This window comes from Xiphias gladius, chromosome 8 (genome assembly GCF_016859285.1).
Source record: "Xiphias gladius isolate SHS-SW01 ecotype Sanya breed wild chromosome 8, ASM1685928v1, whole genome shotgun sequence".
Taxonomy (NCBI): domain Eukaryota; kingdom Metazoa; phylum Chordata; class Actinopteri; order Istiophoriformes; family Xiphiidae; genus Xiphias; species Xiphias gladius.
The window spans coordinates 3,982,005-3,990,295 of NC_053407.1; the positions used below are offsets into that span (position 1 = coordinate 3,982,005).

Sequence of the window (8,291 nt, forward strand, 5' to 3'; positions counted from 1 at the left end):
TTCAGTGTAGGTTTTTGTATAGAGAAATTAGACTCAAAATGGTAACAAATGTGTATTAATAACACAAATAAAAAACAAGATTCACAAATGTGTACAACGATTTGTGTAATAGAAATTTACAAAATGCATAAATCACAACAAGAATAAATATCAATATTTTACTTACAGAGTTTTAAGTTCGTAGATCTGATCATTTTCGCTTCCAGTGTCTGCAAATATTTGTGAAAATTCTTTTGTATTTATTTACAGATGTTTTTAATCTTTTTTTCATTATTTCCAGCTCTACACTGATCCACAAATGTATGCTGCGTTTAAGTGCTGGTGGAAAACAGGGACATCTGGGCTTTAAGTGAATTTATATGTATTTTGAACGTGGGAAAGACGCTTTTCTAGATGGACAGAATAGTCCACCACCTCTCAATTAGAACACATACATTTACCAACTATAGACTCTATACAGTAGCCTATAAATGTAAATATATTGTTTAAATAAGCTACTGCTAGGTGATGGACTTGCTCTTCTACTGAGAACAGCTTGTCCAGGCAAAAAGCGGATGCCGGCTCAATCTAACCGTAACCACCGAGGGGGGCGCTACGGGAAACGCAATTCAGGGGGGAAACACATTTCGAAAGGGGAGCAGACTTCGACATAACACCTGTTCTGAGCGGACAAGAGAATGCCATTGCGGGACATCCCGTTGGCTCGTCCTCTGAAGTGAGTATAAGCTAAACGACCCGTTTTAAGCAAAATGTGTACACATTGCAATATAAATATAGTTATGTACTGCAAATGGACTGCACTTATATAACGCTTTTCTAGTGTTATCGACCACTCAAAGCGCTTTACACTACTGCCACATTCACCCATTCTCACACACATTCATACAGCGCGCTTTTCTATATATACTACGCTTTCCACACACACACACACACACACACACACACACACACACACACACACACACACACACACACACACACACACACACCGATGATACATCATGGGCAATTTGGGGTTCAGTATCTTGCCCAAGGACACTTCGACATGCGGACTGGAGGAGCCACAGCCATTCAAGAGGTAGTTCAATATTTCAGGTAACATCTTGAAACATCTACGTCTGTTAGTTTGGTGTACTGTTCATATTACCATCCTCTGATAACAGCGGCCTAACATTAACGTTATCTAAACTACTACAAACAGTTGGTTGCTGAGGTAATTTTTTCTAAATGTTAGTCACCACTAACATTTGAACACTACGCTTTTAAGACTGTCTGAGTGTGTCTGCTAGCTAGCTGTTCCTGAACTATGAAAGTTATGTCATCTGAATTTATAACCAAGTTAACAGAGCTTTCTGGTGTCACCTAATTAGTCAGTTTAACCCTAGATGGCGATTAGCCAGTGTGTTAAGAATTTTCAGTAATGAATCAAACACTAAGGTACAGCAGTTTAGGTGAAAAAAACCTGACGATTAATTTGTTTTTGTTTTTTTAATAAAAGTAGAGTTTTGTAAATTGAAGTCAAACCCATTTTAGAAACACTTCTAATACCGCCCAATAAAGAGTACCTCTATGTACAGCTTCAGATATGCAAACAGAGTTAAGTCATGTTGCAGTTAGTTGTGCAGAAATAGCACTGTCAGTAAAAGAAGAAATCCTTAAACTGTTTAATGTTACCTTTCAAGCCTATTTTTGGATATCTCCTTTAAAAAAGTATCGAATTATTTACTTGCATTATAACATTTTTATGGTGTCTTATTTTTAATGCATTATGTAAAGTACTTTTAATTGCCCTTGGGTATTAAATATGCTATATAAAAAATATGCATTGTCATGCTTTCAATGGCTGAATGTTTGTTAACTAATATATAGTGCTGTACATATGATTGTCAATTCATTCATTATAGTTTTAATTATTGTAAGAAATTATGAAAACACTTCTTAACAGCAAATTGTGGAGAATATGGCTCATGACTGTCTCTGCACTGATGAGGGAAATCAGTGGCAATTTGAACACCCCTGGTGCCACACCAAGTCCATCTGTAGGACCGACCAGCAACACAGCAAACATTTCTCATACTTTTACCTCAGCTCCAACTCTTAGCACCACAAGAATTAACAAGCTTTAAAAATGTTAGATTTAATTGCTCATTCTAAAATGAAAACTTAAAAAAAGATGGCAGCTAAGCTTGCATTTGATGTGATTTTAATGTGATGTTTGGTATGAATATGAAGTTATTTGCTCTGTCCATTTTACGGTCTTGGCTGCATCTCTTTCTCTTTTTTTCTGCCCCCTCTTTCTCTCTCTGTCTTTTCAAAGGCAAGGGGAGAAAGGCAAGGGGAAGGGCACTGTGAGGATCAACAACCTCAGCCATCCTGTTAAGTACACAAACCTTACCATCTTCTGAGGGACTTTAATGCTCATGTGGCCAACAATTGAAAAACCTGGAGAGGGGTAATTGGGAGAAATGGCCTGCCTGATCTGAACCTGAGTGGTGCTAGCCATGGATTTGCCATGACAAACACCATGTTCGAGCATTAGGTGATTCATAAGTGTACTTGGTACCAGAATGCCTTAGGCCTAAGATTAATGATTGACCATGTGGTTGTATCATCTGATCATGTCTTGGACACTCAGAGCAGAGCTGTCAGATTATAACCGCCTGCTGGTGAGTGATCAGATGGTGGGGGAGGCTGCTGGACAGATCCAGCAAAGCCAAATGTGTTGTGGCAGGGGACCCTGTCTGTGAGTTCTTTAACTCCCACCTCCAGAAGAATAGGCATCCTGGGGCATGTTGGGGACATGGAATCTGAGTGGGCGATGTTCAAAGCCTCCATTGTGGACGCAGTTGGTAATGGTGTGGTCGGAAGGATCAATGCCTTTCATGGGGGCCACTCGAGTACCTGCTGGTTGTGAGGGAAGCCGTCAAGCTGAAGAAAGAGGCCTTTCAGGCCTCGCTGGCCCATGGGCCTTCTGAAGCTGCAGACGGGTACCAGCAGGCCAGAAGGGCTGCAACTGCAGCGCTCACAGATGAAAAAACCTGGGTGTGAGAGGAGATCAGGGAGGCCATGGTGGAGGACTTTCAGTTGGCTTCAAAGAAGTTCTGGCAAACCATCCAGTGCCTCAGAAAGTGGAAGCAGGGCTTTTCCAAGGCTGTTTTCAGTGGGGGAGGAGAACTGCTGACTTGGACTGGGGATATTGTCGAGGGGAGGAAAGAACACTTTGAGGAACTCTCATGTCCTCTGAGGAGGAGGCAGAGTTTGAAGACTTGAGGGAAGCCTCACTCATATATCTGGCAGAGACCTCTGAGGTTGATAAGAAACTCCTCAGTGGCAAGGCGCCAGGACTGAATGACATTCACCCTGAGATGTTCAAGTCTCTGGACATTGTTGGGCTGTCTTGGCTAACAATCCTATTCAATGTCGCATGGAGGTCAGGGGACAGGGCTTGTGGACTGGCAGACCGGGGTGGTTGTTCCCATTTTTAAAAAGGGGGACCGGAGGGTGTGCTCAAATCATTGGGGTATCACACTGCTCAGCATCCCGAGCAAAGCCTGTGCCAGGAGCAATGTGGATTCCTTCCTGGCCATGGAGCAGTGGACCAACTCTTTACCCTTGCAAGGCTACTTGAGGGGTCATGGGAGTTTGCCCATTCAGTCTACATGGAGAAAGCTTATGACTGGGCCCCCTCAGGGGATCTTGTTGGCGGCACTGTGGGAATATGGGGTTCTGGGGCTGTTGCTACGACCCATTCGGTCCATACATGACTGGAGTGAGAGTTGTGTCTGTATTCTTCGCAGGAAGTCATTCATGTTTATTCATGCAGCCAGGGGGAGGAGAATGTCTGGTATGGGGGCCTTAGAATTGCTGCTCTGCTATGTGCAGATGACTTGGTTTTATTGGCTTCATAAGACTGTGACCATCAGCATGCACTGGGGAAGTTCGCAGCTGAGTGTGAAGTGACTGGGATGAGCACTTCTAAGTCTGAGGGCATGGTTCTCAACTGGAAAACGGCGGATTGTTCCCTTCAGGTTTGGATGGAGTTTCTTACCCAAGTGAGGGAGTTGAAGTATCTCGGGGCCTTGTTCATGAGTGAGGGTAGGATGGAATGGTAGATTCACAGGCACATCAGTGTAGCATCAGCAGCAAAGCAGGTGTTCTGCTGGACCGGTGTGGTCAAGAGGGAGCTGAACCGAAAGGCAAAGCTTTCGATTTACCAGTCGATCTGTGTTCCGACCCTCACCTGTGGTCATGAGCTTTGGGTAATGACCGAAGGAATGAGATCGCTGAGATCAGCTGAAATGAGTTTCCGCCGCAAGGGTGGCTGGGCTCAGCCTTGGAGATAGGGTAAGGACTTCCGCGGGGAGCTCGGAGTACAGTCGCTGCTCGTTTGCTAGAAAGGAGCCAGTTGCAGTGCATCAGGCATCTGATGAGGATGCCTCCTTGGCACATTCCATTTGAGGTTTTCCGGGCACGTACAGCTGGTAGGAGACCCGGGAGTAGACCCAGAACATGCTGTAGAGATTATATATCTCATCTGGCCTGGGAACGCCCCAGGATGAGTTGGAAAAACGTTGCTAGGGAGAGGGACGTCTGGGATGTCTTGCTTAACCTCCGGCTACGGGAACCCGACTTCAGATAAGGAGCAGAAAATGAATGGATGGATGGATGGACCTTACTATATATGTCCTGCCAGTCCCCACCAACATAACCCCAAGAGCTACAGAGGAACTTGTCTTAGCCCATGCAGGATTAGGAAAAAGAATGGTGGCTTTCTCAGAAGAGAGCAAGCATTAAGAGGTGATCAGTTATGATGATGTTGCTGTGGTTGTAATATTTTACTTATCTATTTTGTATTTATACCATCTCAGTGAAGTACACCTGAGACACCTTTTGACTGATTTGTGTACAGTCTGAGTACAGATTTGTTGTGCATGTATAGATGTATGGCAGACAGCTCATTTAAAGTGACAACATTTACAGACTAATATTTCATCTTCTGATTTGTCATGTGATATGACAACAATAAAAATAACTGTATTGAACTGCCAAGCAGTTACAAGTGGATGTCACAGCTTCAAACCTTAATCCACATAAGCCATTTCTATCAGCACAAAAGATTTTTAAGATTTATTAATTATATGTCTACATGCACTAATATGTTGTTTGTAAATCCATTATTCAGTAATCCTGGCTGTAATTTAAATGATTCATAAATAGTATGATAATTTAACACCTTCATTAAGCAGTGGTGGCAAGTGACTAAGCACAACAACTCAAGTACTGTACTTAAGTACAATTTTAAGGAACTTGTACTTAACTGTTTTCATTTAATGCTACTGTATATTTCAAACTCCACTACATTTCAGAAGTGAAAGTTGTACTCCATTAGCTTTATTTATTTTACATTTTAAAAAAGGTTAAAGAGAGCCTAAATAATTTATTTAAATTAGTACATCATGAGGGGGCCTGTTGAGTGAATAAGGGCAACAACCATGAACTGCATCATCCCCTGGTTTACTCCTGGTTTGGGTGACTTTTGTCTCTACCTATCCTTGTTTCCTTTCTTTTTTCAACAGTCTCTAAAACAAAACCAAAAATATACATTATATATATTAAATTACATGTTATCAGTTTTTAGTGCTCATTGCAACAGGAGTTGTTTTTTTCCCAGAAAAGATCCAGAAATGATGTCCTTTTGACCTGCACATTTTTTTTTTTCAAATTCTACAAATAAATAAAATAAATAAAACATTGTGTTGTACTTATGACAGATCGTCAGACAGATGGAGGAGGAGTTTCTAAAATTCAAACCACTTAATGGAAGATGGCTGTAATACAAAGCATCAGGTAAAAAATATTCTAAAGATCTGTTTTTCCCTTATTAGTTTGTTTTGATTCTTTTGCAAAATCATACATTTATGGCAGTTGCTCTCTCTTTTTGGTGCCCCTCCAAGAGGACATGGACACAGAGCCCCTCCTCTATGATGCTGTAGAATTTGCAAGAATGCCTCAGGTGCCATGTGTTACATGAAACACAACCATGGCACTGCAAGTGTCAGCACTGCATGCTGGAGAATGCAAACAAGTTACTAATGTAAGCTGCGTCATCCATAATGTTTCCCCTGTTTTCTCTTCACTTGTTTTATTTTTTAGCTGACCAGATTAGCTATGAATTGCAGACTGAACTTCTACCAACTTCTTTTACTCGCTTTTGTTAAAAGTCAGGTTGTAGTTCATCTATGAGCACAATTTGCAAAGATGGGTAATTTTTATTCAAGACTATCTTTATAAAATATATACATTATATAATATATTGAGGGCATTATTGGTAGCTGTAAGAAGCCCATGTACTTTGTGCTTTTCTTTGCTGGGTTAGGTTTTAAATGTAAATGTTTTCTTTAGAGGTGAAGAGGACAATAAGAGGAATCAATCGAACATTATTTTTAACAGGAGCAGACTGACTTGTTTACTCTTGAGGACCAGGAAGATGGTGAACATGATATTTTGGAGGAGCAGGGAGCATCAAGCTAAGATCTGGGGGAAAGAGAGGTATTTGTGAATCCATGCACATAATATGGGCTGGTAGCAGAGTGGTTAAATGTGATAATTATCCAAAATGTCACCAGTTTGACACCTGTTTGATGGAACCTTTGTGCCCAAAATAAGTATGAATTATTATGTTCATAAATTGGTATTCTTAAGTTAGTTCCATTGTTTATAAATTGTCCATCAAACTTATCACCTATTGTGTTTTTGTAATTTCATGTATTAATTTCCTTGTATGCACAGAGGTGCCCTATATGGCAGAGGGACTTCTGAGAGTCTGTGCTTCCTTATCATGCTAGTGAGTTTTTTGACAGGTTTGACTTTTCTTGTTTGTTTTTTTGATAATGGCTCTCTGAGACATTTGTGAAACATTTGAAGAAATAGTCTGGTCGCTAAACTTATAAGTAAAAAGTCAGACTTAAAACATTTTTCTAAAAAGGGATTTCATGTTTTTCATGTAGTGTGCACATTTTGCACACTGACAGGCCGTGTATATTTTTAACTCATTACACAACTAATCCATAATCAAACATTTCCAAATGTCCTCTGCCTCTGTTCATGTAACACAATGGGATTTAGTCATGACTACTCATGTTTTGTCTAAAAGATCAGTAATGAAGAATCAGAGCCTGACACAGAACTTCCAGGACCATCATCTGCAACTCCTATGCCCCCTTCTATGGTACCTCTTTCACCAAAAGAAACTGTAGTATATAGTTTACATACTATAGTATACATGATATAATTTTGGGAATATTTTGAGAGTGTTTGCACATGCTATTCTTCACACAGCAGAGTCCTCACAAGTGGCAGATTGGTTCAGTTTAATACTGAATCCTACTGTTCCCATGGAACAGTTAGAATGCGATGGTTTTATTTATCAGTCTTTCTCAGTAGGCTACAGGTTACATCTTTTAAAGCTGCAGGAAGTTTTTTGTGCAAAGATTTTACTGATGATATAGGTTGAGGGATTCTATCTTTAAGTCTAAATGGACTAAATACTTTGCATTCGTGCACCATCTGCCCTTTTCAAGTTTCTATACCCCTGTGACTTTCTGTTGCAGACAGCAATTACGTAACCAATCCTGACAACCTTTACAACAAGAGGCTGTTGCATTTTAACCTTAATGTTAAAGAGGGGAGTACAAATTTTGACTATTATTATTATTAATAATAACAGTACATTTTAATAATAATAATAATAATAATAGTAATAATAATAATAATAATGATGATAGATATTATATTATCAGCATGGAAAGAGGTAAAAGATTCACAGACTGCTGTCCAACTGAAGCAGGGAGGAGAGTGCCAGGGAACTGTTGTTCTACCACTACTGCATGCCAGGGACAATGATAAAGAGCAAGATATGGCCCTCATTTCATTTTATAAACAACATTGTGATAAGACACAATAGACAGCACCTTTCTGCTGCCCGCATAAAAGGTAGTACTACATAAATGCACTACAGAATACTTATGAAAAAAAAGTATTTGACTTATTAAACCTTTTTTATTTTGGTAGGGGTTTCTGCAATTGGTAGAGGCAGGACGAGACATATCCTGTTATCAGCCATGACCAAACAGAAACATGGATTTAAATTAACTTTTCTATGTATTGTTATCTTTCAGTAAGCATCTTTACCACTGGTTATTAAAAAAATTGTAGGAGAGAAACAACAACAAAGTAGTTATCCAGCACATAAGAGGATATCAAACCAGTACTAAGACAACTAAGAGAGACAG

General features: G+C 40.1%; 1 long non-coding RNA gene across 2 annotated transcripts; it reads left to right on the forward strand.

Annotated features, from left to right (window-relative positions):
• Positions 1 to 636: 636 nt before the first annotated feature.
• LOC120792822 lies at positions 637 to 7,712 on the forward strand. Of its 2 annotated transcripts, XR_005707892.1 has the most exons (6): positions 637 to 715; positions 2,318 to 2,375; positions 5,772 to 5,847; positions 5,955 to 6,094; positions 6,451 to 6,549; positions 7,154 to 7,712. It is a non-coding gene; the product is annotated as an uncharacterized LOC120792822 (long non-coding RNA). The 2 variants fall into 2 exon arrangements; XR_005707891.1 differs by having other exon boundaries at positions 6,451 to 7,712.
• The last annotated feature ends 579 nt before the right edge of the window (positions 7,713 to 8,291 follow it).